At 41.7% G+C, this 14,199-nt stretch overlaps 1 protein-coding gene across 1 annotated transcript in view; it reads left to right on the top strand.

The window, feature by feature from the left end:
- LOC115438506 (uncharacterized) overlaps window positions 1-1,050 on the top strand; it is a 16,192-nt gene extending 15,142 nt beyond the window's left edge. Inside the window, exon 16 of the transcript XR_003938087.1 lies at window positions 685-1,050. The gene's annotated coding sequence lies outside the window, so the exon portion shown is untranslated. The remainder of the gene's footprint in view (window positions 1-684) is intronic.
- Window positions 1,051-14,199: the final 13,149 nt, after the last annotated feature.

Here is a 14,199-nt window from a genome sequence, read left to right as displayed (position 1 = left end):
GAAAAATGGACAAAATAGACTCAGACCACTAAGGGTTAATATTTGAATGTTTCTGCCAAGAGAAAGTACATTGTGCCAATTATTTTTATTTATTTATTTATTTTTAAATATAACTTGGTTAAATTATTTCAGGTTGTGTATTAGTAGATTTTGAACATTTTGAGCACAATTTCAACAATACCATGATAATAATGATAACCGTGATAATTTTGGTCACAATAACCGTGATATGAAATCATCCCAGATTTTTTTTTCTTTTCTTTTCTTTTCTTTTCTTTCAGAAGTCCACATCACAACAGTCACACCACATGCACATCTTACACACTCCACCACACACAGAACATTTACACAACCAGGATGGGACATTGATTTTTATTACTGACTGACATGTGTTTCTTTTGTATCTTAAACACCCCCCACCCACCCACACACACACACACACACACACACACACACACACACGCACACACGCACACACTAGGATAATGTAATGTATATATTGTATAATACTGTACATAAATCTCTTTGTCACTTGGTGTTGCTTCAACAAAGGTTAAAAAAACAAAAAAAAAAAACTTAAAGGAGTGATATTTTGCTTTTTTTAAATGGAAAAAAAAAATTGTGTGAGTGTTGCTGTTGACGGACATCTGTCCTTTCTGTCTCCAACTCCAAACACAAACCCAGAAGCCCATGACGGTCCTGATGTGTGTGTGAAAACAAGTGAAGGCTGAGGCTGCAGAGAGGACAAATGGAAGACGAGGCCTGGTGTTGGTGAACAGTTGTAGTTCTGGTGGAATGAACGGAGTGAAGAGCAGGACTGAGACTGAGGAGGTGGAGAACCACTGAACAGGGTGCAGGTGGATGGAAGGAAAAGGAGGAGTTAAGGCGGATTCAAACCAGGACACTGACTGTAGGAGGAGTTCTATGGAAGTCTGATGGTCAGCACAAGCCCAGGAAAACTGCAATATACGAAAGAAAGAGTTAGAATTTAGTCATTTATTAAGTTATTTATCAAAGGGATATGGGTGTCCTGAAACCTATTATCATTAGTAGTAGTATTTGTATTGGTATAAGTATTATTGTTGTTGTTGTTGTTGTTGTTGTTATTATTATTATTATTATTATTATTATTATTATTATTATTACCAGTTCTACTACTACTAATATACTTAAAGTAAATAAATGCTAAGCAGCTAAAAATAAAGTGTATTTAACTAAACTAATAGGTAAAAGTCTTAAAGGGTTTGTCCTGTGAGAAATAAAAAGATATTTGTGCTAATTTATAAAAAACGCCCGGATGCTCTGAACAGGACCTGATAAGAGGATGTTTGGTCACCCTAAACAGTAGCTTTTATGCTAAGCTACACAGAGTACAAAGATAAAGTCTTTATTCTTTGCCACCTGCAGACGCTGCACCGATCCTTCTGTCAATCTCACACTCCATCCTTCCCTCACTCATGAACAAGACCCCAAGATACTTAAACTCCTCCACTTGGGGCAAAGACTCCCCACTGACCTGGAGAGGGCAGACCATCTTTTTTTCCATTGAGAACCATGGCCTCGGATTTGGAGGTGCTGATCCTCATCCCGCTCGCTTCACACTCGGCTGCAAACCACCCCAGGGCACGCTGGAGGTCCAGGTTCGATGAGGCCAACAGGACAACATCATCTGCAAAAAGCAGAGATGAAATCCTGTGGTCCCCAAACCGGACCCCCTCTGGCCCCTGGCTGCACCTAGAAATTCTGTCCATAAAAATGAACAGAACCGACGACAGAAGGCAGCCCTGCCGGAGTCCAACATGCACCTGGAACAGGTCTGACTTACTGCCGGCGATGCGAACCAGGCTCCTGCTTCGGTCGTACAGAGACCAGACTGCCCTCAGCAGAGGGCCCCAGACCCCATACTCCTGAAGCACCCCCCACAAAATACCACAAGGGACACAGTCGAACGCCTTCTCCAAATCCACAAAACACATGTGGACCGGTTGGACGAACTCCCATGAACCCTCACACACCCGATGGAGGGTGTAGAACTGGTATTATTCATTCATTCAGTTTTAAAACTGTTCATTCCTCAAAGGGGTTATGGGTGTCCAGAAACCTATTATTATTATTATTATTATTATTATTATTATTATTATTATTATTATTATTATTATCATTATGATTATTATTTGTAGTTGTAGTAGTTGTCGTCGTGTTACCAGTACTGCTACTACTAATGGAACAAATGTAAATAAATGCTAAACAGCTAAAAATAAAGTGTATTTAACTAAACTAATAGGTAAAAGTCTTAAAGGGTTTGTCCTGTGAGAAATAATAAAAAGATATTTTTGCTAATTTATAAAAAACACCCAGATGCTCTGAACAGGACCTGAGAAGAGGATGTTTGGTTATCCTAAACAGTAGCTTTTATGCTAAGCTACACACGGTACACAGATAAAGTCTTTATTCTTTGCTACCTGACACTGTCATTGTGAAGTAGAAAGAAAGGGACAGTATGAAACCATAAAACTGCTAAATGGAATTACAGTCCTCCAATTTGAATTAAAATCATCCAAACTGAAATAAAATTGGTTTGAACTACTCAGTGTGAATCAACAGTAGTGACCACTCAGGTACCAGGCTTCTCATGTATTTGCTTGTTGTGATAAAAAAAAAAAAAAAAAAAAAAAAAAAAGCCCAAATGGATCACGCTTTAAAGTGACACAGAGCACACCCTTTGTGTTGACACTTGAATGAACACATAAAAGCTGTGAACACATCAGGGATCTGAACAAACAAGACAAATGGTGTTTTATTTGACTAGTCAATAAACTGGATTGGTTTGATTTAGTATTAACTCCATGGAATGGGCGTTTCCTTGTAGACAGTAGGCTGAGCATATATGCATTTCTTCAGTGACGCCCTGATTCAGCTTCACTCAAGTGATGCACATCAGCCAGAACATTCCAGGTAAAGGACATCCAAGGAAGGACAAAATAAACTGTCAGTGGAGGATCCTGGTATGTGACCTACGTGAAGTTGGCCCCCCACCCAACGAAAATCTCTGGATAAATGTTCTCATTTGTTTGTGCTTTGTTAGTGCTGGTTTGTGCAGTTGAAATTTTCGTTTGTGCTATTATAGTTATTGAGTTATTAACAATTCTTTTATAGGTCATTCAGAGGTCAGCCAGCCCCCCACTTGCTCCAAAATTAACCGAAATGGTGGCGTTTGTTTGTGCTTCGTTAGTGCTGGTTTGTGCAGTTAAAATTGTCGTTTGTGCTATTACGGTTTTATAGATATTACAAGATTTATTTTCAGCCAATGACGTCATGCAGCCCCCCACGTCCTCTAAATTGAGTGGAAATGTTTGCGTTTGTTTGTGCTAGTTAGTGCTGTTTAAAGTTTTGTTTGCATTGTTATGGTTTTATAGCTATTACATTTATTTTCAGCCAATGACGTTATGCCCCCCTACAAATTCACTCGAAATGATCCTTAATGTATTTTTACAGGAGCTCCATTTGCACTGGATTCCACATTGTTCTTACTCTGTTCATCACAGCTGTCACGATGGTCTAGGTTTTCTTCTGCAGAGTTAAGGTCATGTAATGTTCAAATAAAATAAAGTGTGTTTAATTCCCCAAGGAATAATCTGTTCAAGATCAGTTTTTAGGGAAGGAAAATAATTATTAACTTAAAAGTAATGAAACTAATTCATTTAGCTACAAAGTCATAAGTAACATAAATATATTTTAAATGAGTAATAAATGAAATGTAAGTTATTCCACTTTGTTAGTAACTTCACTGTTTGAAGGTGCATCCTAAAATACTCATCTTTGGTTTGATATTCTGTCCACTCTAGCTACCTGAAAAAACAATGCCTAATAAACCAATTAATACTAATCACTCAAATAATTACTGTTTAGCACAATAACCTAAAACAGCTGTTACCAAAAATATCATGTGTAGCCGAGCAGTTTGTCAAAACACAGCAACACAAATGTATAAGGACAACTGAACATTAAACAATAATATTGATCATATCCTTGCAGTTGTTTTCTACAGTCATAAAACAAGCAAAACACGTATAAATATTTACCTGGAGTTCTTGTTCAGGATGACATCCCAAGAGCTTGACTGGTTGACTGGAGGAGGAGTGAAAAACACACCCAAACAGACAGAACCAGGAGGAAAAAAGACGAGCGTGGACCTGTGGTGGAAAATTTACTTCTGTACTGCTGTCGTGACTGGGTTCATCTGGGTTCATCTTCTTTACTGTTGTCCATTATTCCTCTGTGTGTGATATTTACAACTGCATAACACCCTGCCTGGGAAGGGAGTTCTGGCCTTGATTGAAAACCCAAACACCTAAATGTCTGAATGTGTAGATAGAGGATGGCGCCTGCACTCCAGATAGGATCCAGGCAAGGTTAGGGTGAAGAGGTCACCATAACCTCTTCACAGTGCAGAGAGAGAGGTGTATGGAGTGGTACGATGTACGTCAGGAATGATGTCATGACTGAGGGGGTTGGATTTGGTTCCATATAATCTTTAGTTTTCTCTTGTTTAATCAGACTTCACTTACAGAGCTTCTCTGTGAATGACTTCTCAAATAAATGATCATTTATATTAACTCTAACTTTCTCTCCTCTTCTTTGAGTGAGTGGTCAGTTGAACATTTCCACAACAGACCACAGCATAACCTGTAGAATCTGTTTGTGCTTCTCGTGTCTTAAATGCATTTGAATGAACGGGAAACATGGACCAAACCATTTTTGCAGTTAACTTGGAGGGGGACGGGGTTAATGCTAACAGCTCAAACAAAACTTTAAACAGCACTAACTAGCACTAACGAAGCACAAACAAACGCAAACATCTCCACTCAATTTAGAGGAAGTGGGGGGCTGTGTGACGTCATCGGCTGAAAATAGATCTTGTAATATCTATAAAACTATAATAGCACCAACGCCAGTTTTAACGGCACTAACCAGCACTAACGAGGCACAAACAAACACCACTATTTCAGTTGATTTTGGAGCAAGTGGGGGGCTGTGTGACCTCTGAATGACCTATAAAAGAATTGTTAATAACTCAATAACTATAATAGCACAAACGACAGTTTCAACGGCACTAACCAGCACTAACGAAGCACTAACAAATGAGAATATTTATCCGGCGGTTTTCGTTGGGTGGGGGGCCAACGTCACGCAGGTTGTGATGTGTTATGGAAATTTTTCTCTGCTGCTGGTAAATAATGAAATAGAGACTACTGTTGGCCAACATGATTTTATTTCTTTGTCAAGGAAGGTCAGTTCTGCACACGAGCGGCGATTATGAAGAAAAGACAAAGAGCTTTTCACAAGATCCACCTTTTATAGGGGGAATCCCATTTACAAGTGGCACCTCCAGTCTCTTCAATGGGCCTTTGGATTGAGTGATAGGGGGGTTTGGGTAAGGATATGGGAAAGTTATCAGGCAGTGGGGGGTATTCGAGAAAGTTAGCATAGAGTGGGGGAAGATTTAGAGGAAAGGATATGGGAACAGAGAAGGGAATTAGATAAAGAAGTTGAAATTCCATTACAATTCCCCCTTTTTGATTACTCATTAATCACACTAAACTAAACAAAAAATAATAATAATAAAATGGAAATTGAAAAGGGAACAACCACAGCTTAACCATCCAACACACTGATTCATATGGATTTAAAAATGCATCATCATTACGGTTGATTTTGGGAGGGAGAAAATGAAAAGAAAATAACAAAACAAAGCAAAGAAAACAGAATATTATTTACAAGAGTCATCATCAGAGTCCGAATCTGATTTAAGGTTGTGATGATCGGAGGTTGGATATTCAATTTCACACCAGTATGTTCCCTCATCCATAGATGTGACTTTGGAGATGGTGATGTGGACTCCATTAGAATCTGGAATTTTTGTCATTAAGAAATGGGGATCCTTGTTTGGAGCAAAAGTCTCACCAGTGGCAGCCACAATCGAGTGCCAGTCAGGTGGTCCACAGGGGTCTCTGCAGAAGTACTTGGCATAATGCGTGTGAGAGTGGAAGATAAGTTTGTGCACCATTGCAACATGTCATGAACTTTTCTACATTTTCTCTTAATTTCTTTAGTTGCACTGTACTGAGGGATCTGCCTTGAGGAAATTCAAATTTGTCTGACCATATCGATAGATACTCTACACAAGGAGACCATGTTTTTTTTTTAAATGGTAGGAACCCTTGAATTAAAATTTCAACTTGAATTGTTCCTGGTCCGAGGATACTAGCAGAGTCGACTGATACCCACGAGCGACAGCCCTCTCATCTCAGACTCATTGTTCACAGGCAGAGGTGGAAAAGGAATTTATTCCGGGGCATCCCCTCTGACATCCTCACAGACCATCTGCAGACTCTCAAAGTATCCCATCAAGTGAGTAGTTAGACCGGCAAGTATGATTGTTGTGGTTTTACCTGCATTTCACATTGCACAAACCATACACAATTGACATAATTTCTGTGCATGGATGGAAAAACCCCTGGTGAACCAGTGTTGGGTTATGGTGTCCATCATCCCCCCTTTTGACCCACCCAGAGATGTCTGTTTCTGCTGTCGTCAACATGAACACTGGGTACGCAAATGTCCCATGATAACACCATTAACTGCTGCAAACACGTCAGACTGAGGATGATGCAGTCAGAGGGAGATGGATTCCTGCTGACAAGCTGAACCAACCTGTGAAATTAAAGGAAGGTACTGCACCACACCCACACACACATGCATTAACATATGTTCAGAACACATCTGAACATTTCAAGAAGTTTCCACAATCAAAAAACAAATGTTGTATTCCTAGTTGACTCAGGGGCCACACACTCTGTGATAAAAGCCTTCGAGTTAAATCCAAAACCAAAACTAAGTGGAAATTATGTGCACTCTGTTGGTTCATCAGGTCAAACAATTAGAGAAAACACCACCATCCCACTTAGATGTGAGGTCCTTTAAAGTAACTGTAATTAAACCTCTTCTTAAAAAACCCAGCCTTGACCCTGCAGTTTTAGCTAACTATAGACCCATATCGAACCTTCTATTCATATCTAAGATTCTGGAGAAAATAGTAGCCAATCAGTTATGTGATTTCCTTCAAGCCAACAGTGTATTTGAGAACTTCAGTCAGGTTTTAGAGAACATCATGGCACAGAAACAGCACTGGTCAAAGTTACCAATGACCTTCTCACTGCTTCAGGGTCTGATTTCTATACTGGTTTTATTAGACCGTAGTGCGGCTTTCGATACTGTCGACCATCACATCCTTCTGCAACGTTTGGAACAATCAATTGGTATCAAAGGATCAGCATTAATGTGGTTCAAATCCTAATAGATCTAATAGATCGTTCTCACTTTGTTAACATTAATAATGAATCCTCTCAGTGCACTACAGTTAGTTATGGAGTACCTCAAGGCTCGGTTCTTGGACCAATACTGTTTATCCTATACATCCTATATCCTACACTTTAGGTAACTTAATAAGAAAACATTCCATCAACTTTCATTGCTACGCTGATGGTACCTAATTATATTTATCCATTAAACCTGATGAAGCCAATCAGCTATCCAAACTACAGGAGTGCATTAAAGAGATTAAAGATTGGATGACCAACATCTTTCTGCTGTTAAACTCAAACAAAACTGAAATCATTTTGTTTGGCCCAAAAACTGTTAGGAATGCTGTAATGCTGTAAGTACGGACCCTGAACCCAAATGCAGAAGTAGGAGGCAGATATAAAAGTTCACAGAGTTTATTTAGTACAGGTAGTACAGATAGGTAGGTAATGATGATAATTAACAAGCTCTTGAGGACAGCGGCCAGGGAGGTCCTCTTAGGATTCGTCCTCCGGGCTAAGGACACGTACCCTCGGTTCGGCTCAGCATTACGAGTCGACACCCCGACTAGGGAAGAGCAGAGGGAGGTCAGGGACGAAAACAGGTCATGCATGGGTAAGCAATCAGCCAGGCAACAGGACATAAGGGAAAGACAAAACTCACGTACCATATAGTCAGGTAAAAAAACCAGGAAGGCAGATGGAGGCAGACAAAAGCGACAGGGAGCAGGCAACAGGCAAAAACGGGATGACAAAACGGGTCAAAAACAGGTAATCAGACAAACAGACAGGATCAGAACGCTGGTAAGTAATCTACAAGAGAATACGAACTGGCGTCTGAACAGGGAAAGAGACAGGACTTAAATACACAAAAGGGAGGGAAGACAACGAGACACAGGTGGCACACATCAGGGCGGAGTCAGGTAATCAGGGAAAAGGTGAACACGATCAAGGAAGGGAAGAAAAGACAACAGACAAGACACATGAGGAAAAATTAACAAAATAAAACAGGAAATGACAGACAAACATGAAAACCAGACTAACGTCTGGTAGCAGGCTTCACAAATGCAGTGTCCAGCGAAGTAGTCACTGTGGATGGTGTTACCATGGAGACCAAAACCACTGCGAGGAATCTAGGCATTATTTTTGATCAGGATCTATCGTTTAGCTCTCACATAAAACAGATTTCTAGAATTACTTTCTTTCATCTGCGTAATATCACTAAAATTAGGCATATTTTAACACAGAACAATGCAGAAGAATTAGTCCATGCTTTTATTCCATCCAGACTAGATTATTGTAACTCACTTCTCTCAGGCTGTCCCAAACGTCCTTACAGACCCTTCAGCTAATCCAAAATGCTGCTGCACGTGTACTCACTAGAACCAGTATCAGAGACCAAATTTGTCCTGTGTTGGTTTCTCTGCACTGGCTCTGTAACGGGTACAACCGGAACCCAGATGCAGACCGACACAGAGGTAAGAGTTTGAAAAGCTTTTACTGAAGCTTAGCAGGAGTTCAATATTACAGTTCACAGTTTTAAACACAGTCACAAACACAGTCTCAGTAAACCAACAGGGGTTAGGCAAAGGGGGGCGTCGGGGACAGGCAGATAATCCAGGAACCGGAGAGACCGTAGAATCCAGAGGGGCAGTGACTGAAGACAGGGTCTGAGGCGGAAACAGGTCGATACCAGGCGGCGGTCAGAGAGACGTGGTCTAGGACGAAGGGCAGGTCAAGTACCAGGCGGCGGACGAAGAGACGTGGTCAGGGGCAAAGGGCAGGTTGAGTACCAGGGCACGGACGAAGAAGGCAAAACCAGGCAGACAGATCAGGCAGGGGATCAGGCGACGGGTTGGCAGGACAGGTCAGGGACGAACAGGATCAGGCACGGAGAATCAGGCAAGAACAACGCTGGAATGTTTCACACGGGGTAGAAAACAATCTGGCAACGACAGACATCAGAGCAGTGAATATATACACACCACCCCTAATGAGACGCAGGTGCGCTCATCAGGTGAATGGAATCATGATAATTAGGAGGTGTGTCAGGGTAAGAGGTCAGAGAGAGAAAAAAGCGGAGAAAACAGACAGATATGACAGGCTCCCTGTAAAAGCTAGGATAGACTTCAAAATACTCCTGCTCATCTACAAAGCCCTTCATGGCCAGGCACCTACTGATCTGAAAGAGCTTTGAGTTCCATACAATCCATCTACAGCACTACGCTCTCAACATGCAGGTGCACTGGTGGTCCCTAGAATCTCCAAAAGTAGGACAGGGGGCAGAGCCTTCAGCTATCAAGCTCCATGATTGTGGAACCACCTCCTGCCTCGGTCCGGGAGACAGACACCCTCTGTCTGTTTGAGACTAGGTTAAAAACGTTCCTTTTTGATGACTCTTATAGTTAGGGCAGGTCAGGCTGCTCTTAGTTCTGCTGCTATAGGCTTAGACTGCTGGAGACTCATCTGGATACACTGAGCTCTGCTCTGCTCCTCCTCCTCTATGACCTCCTCTCTGCTCCTCTTTCTCCCTGACCTTTTCTCTCCTAATTTTATCTTCTATTTACGCCCCAGTGAATTCATCTTACTGACTTGACCTCTTCCCTGGAGTCTCTGTGCTTTATTGCCTCACAGGATTTCCCTGGATCATCTCTGGACCTGCTGCTGTGGTCCTGCCTCTCTCCTCCTTCATCGTCATCACTCACTTATCCATATAGTTATGATAGTGTTTATTATATAGTTCCATAGATGGTAGAGGTTTCTATTGTTAGTACTGACTGTTGTAATGGTAGTATATCCACTGTTAGTACTTGTATTTGTAGTAGTAGTATATCCACTGTTAGTACTTGTATTTGTAGTAGTAGTATTCACAGTCATGGACCTTTGTTCTGGTTTCTAGTACTTCTACTAACACCAGCTGATCTACTTTTAACAGTTCTGGTTCAGTTTTCTGTGCATCAGTTCCATCCATGTGTCTCTCCCTACTTCCCCCCTCCCCCCCTCCCCCAGTCTCTCTCTATCTCTATTGCTCTCTCTTTTTTCTCCTCCTTTGCTCGCTCTCTTTAACCCCAACTGGTCAAGGCAGTCGTCCATCCTCCTCAGTCTGGCTCTGCTCCAGGTTTCTGCCGTTAAAGGGAAGTTTTTCCTTCCACTGTCACCAGTCACTAGTGTTTGCTCCTGGAGGATTCTGTTGGGTTTCTGTAAATTGGCTTAGAGTCTGGTTTTTCAACCAACTCTACATGTAAAGCATCATGAGAAAACTTTTGCTACATACGCTACATAAAAAACATTTGATTTGATTTGATTTACCTGTGAGCAGTGAGTCTGAGATGAGAGGGCTGTCGCTCATGGATATCAGTCGACTCTGCTAGTATCCTCGGACCAGGAACAATTGAAGTTGAAATTTTGATCTAAATTATCAGTCTTGAATCAAGGGTTCCTACCATTAAGAAAAAAAAAAAAGGTCTCCTTGCGTAGAGTATCTATCGATATGGTCAGACAAATTTGAATTTCCTTAAGGCAGATCCCTCAGTACATTGCAACCAAAGAAATTAAGGGAAAATTTAGAAATATTCATGACATGTTGCAATGGTGCAATGGTGCTGTGAAGATCGTTGAGAGAGCAACATGGGTCCATGGGCCGGTTTTCGAACCTTTGGCGGGCCAGATTTGAACTTTTGGTGGGCCGGTTTGGAACCTTTGGCGGGCTGGTTTTGGATCTTTGGCAGGGTGGTTTTGAACCTTTGGCAGGCTAGTTTGGAACTTTTGGTGGGCCGGTTTTGGACCTTTGGTGGGCCGGTTTTGGACCTTTGGCGGGTCGGTTTGGAACCTTGGTGGGCCGGTTTTGAACCTTTGGCAGGCCGGTTTGGAACCTCTGGCGGGCCAGTTTTGGAACCTTTGGCGGGGCGGTTTCAAACCTTTGGCGGGCCGGATTGGAACCTTTGGCGGGCCGTAGTGATGTGACGTTCATGAACGAATCGTATCTTTTGAACGGCTCTTTGAAATGAACGATGGGAACCGAGTATTTGTAAAGACTCACCAAAGGTTCCAAAGGTTTTAAATGAAGGGCTCGTTCATTTAAAAAAAAAAAAAATTAGTAGTATTTTTTTTTTTTTTTAAGGAGGGAGTGTCCGATTGCCTGTCAATTTAGCATCACTGGGGAGGTATTGGGCAGGAGGAGAATGTATTTAAGTAATTGCAGTGATTAATCACTGTTGTGTTTTGTGCAATTTTTTCCATATGTTTACACACATTTATTGTTCTTGTTTTGAAGAGAATAAAATGTTATTTCATAAGAAAGTGTTTTATTTTCTTCATCATTTTTAGGCTACAGACTAGTCCACATAATGTACAGAGATGTTTTTTTTTAAATTCCAGCATTTGCCTAATGTCACCTCTTATGTCATGTATTCCGCCCACACATTTGAATTAACTATTCTTTTTTAACATTGAGATAATATTTACTTCTGTGCCAATTAAACACCTTTAAAATGTAATGTCAGTCATCACATGTAGCCTATTTAGTCATTAAAACATTGGTGTTTCAAAATAATGCAAAAACCATAAAGGAGCCAGTCTTTTGAACAGCGCTTTTCAGTGAATGGCTCCCTTCAAAGAACCAAAAGTCCCATCAATAGCGTTCCGGATTGGAACCTTTAGCAGGCTGGTTTGGAACCTTTGGTGGGCCAGTTTTGGCCCCCAGGCCACATGTTTGACACATATGTGTTCCACAAACAGACTCAACAGGTCCAAAAACATCTGTCCTCTTGTCATTTCCCTGAACATATTGCTGGGTCTTGGTGAATATCACACATCAATGCCATTGAGCCTTTTTTCAGTCATGGTTTCATGTTTTCATCCATGTTTTCCATCTGTGTAACACACTGAAGCTGCTCTGCCTCTGCAGATATGGGCACCACTGCGGGAGTCCAGAAGGTGCGTTGACTTTACATTTGAAGTCGGAACATGGAGCTCTGTAAACGTACCATCCGAACTAAGCCCCTCCCAGTTTAAAAACTGGGACATCAGGGAACATGGAATTTGAAAAAAATTGAATAGTTATTGAAATAAAATGAAAACACCAACATTTGTGCTTGTAGATGCTTGATTTCAATGCTTTTCCAACTTCAAACCTCTGGTTTACGAGCACAACTGAATGCACCATTAGTCGCAGGCATGTCAGACAGCACAAACACCAGAATGTTCATGGATCAGCTGTGCATCGTTATTAAAGCTCTACCTACCGATGTGGCATTTCTCACAGCACTTAGTAAAAGTTTGAACATGAACAACCCGCCTCCCTCCAAAGCCCCGCCCCCTTCCCTCTGCCTGAGCTTTGAGGCTCCTCCTCCTCTCTCCTCCTCTAATCTGATGCGCGATGGAAATGGAGGAGGAAGCAGAGGTGGAGGTCCGGTCTGTTTTGGCGTGTCCGCGGACCCCTCCCTCAGTAATAAGATGCATCATCCACCTGCCGCGGGCCCGCAGCTCCTGTTCCATCAGTAGACCTGTTCCATCAGTAGACCTGTTCCATCAGTAGACCTGGTCTGTGCAGTACTGGGTCAGGGTCTTCACTGCAGTGCCCAGGGGATGGGCGCACGCACTGTGAACGCGCGGCCTCCGCAAATTTTCTGTGGACATTTGAAGTTTCATAGTCCATACAATTCTCATCCTACATCATCTTACATTGTGTGACACCAGGTACATGTACCTGTATGAGTCCCACCGTCAGAAAAGCTGAGCTTTATGCAGACCTGTTCAGTCCAGTACAGCTGACTTCCAGACTTTTATCTCCATCCTTCATTCATCAGACTCCTGTTTGTTCCCCTCAGTTGTCTTTCTGTTCATAAATCCGTTTAATCCCTTCCACATGTGCATGTCAGTTCTATCATACACATCCTAGACAGTAGACTGTGGTCAGTGACAGGAGGAGCAGCACCAGTGAAGTGTCAGATTCAGAGGGACACATATCAGATGTGAGACGGAGATAATGGATCGGATGCTGGACAGCGGTAATGGATGACTGACAGGAGGCTCAGTCAGGTTCGGCCAATTATTTCATTCAGACCGACTAAAATGATTGGTCAGACTTTTATTAGAAATATATGAGAATTAAACATTTTTGAGTTTCAATACCTGGTGGATTTCTTTTACATTTTAGTTTGACACACACTTATTAGGAGCATTTTAAGATGACAAAAGAAAAGTGTAAAAATGCCACATCATACGATATAGCTTCAACTGAGAATTATGTGGAGAATTGAACACCTTGCTTTCCCAGCTCAGCATGGATCTGCTCCAGGCTTCCACCTTCTGGAATTGGTGGATTGTAAACTGATCAATTTGGGGGGACGGATCGGATCACTATAAATCTGAGGGGGACGGATCAGGTCACTATAAATCTGAGGGGGACGGATCGGGTCACAAAAAAACTGGTGATTCGATTTGATTCAATGAAACACTAACATTTCACTCTTCTGCTTTGTATTTGTATTGCATTTGGACACTTTGCGTTGTTTCAAACGTACTATGTAAATAAACTTGACCTAGACTCAACCCAGAAAGGGTGTTGGAATGATGCAAGTGATCATTAGAGTATTTTCATGGAGCCTTTCCATTTCCTTTATTAATAATAATAATAATAATAATAATAACAATAATAATAATAATAATAATAATAATAATAATAATAATTAAAGCTGCAAGCAGCATTGGCCGTTCCGCCTCCCCCGCGATCCACCTCCCATGATCGTCGACACCTCAGCTCCACTCACACCTCTCCGTCCCCATACCAGTTCCCATCCTTTAGTGTCCGTCCTCCTTACATCTGTACAGAACACCA

This window comes from Sphaeramia orbicularis, chromosome 18 (genome assembly GCF_902148855.1).
Source record: "Sphaeramia orbicularis chromosome 18, fSphaOr1.1, whole genome shotgun sequence".
Lineage (NCBI taxonomy): Eukaryota > Metazoa > Chordata > Actinopteri > Kurtiformes > Apogonidae > Sphaeramia > Sphaeramia orbicularis.
Note: the sequence above shows the minus strand (reverse complement) of the source record. Positions and strands in the feature narration are given on the sequence as shown.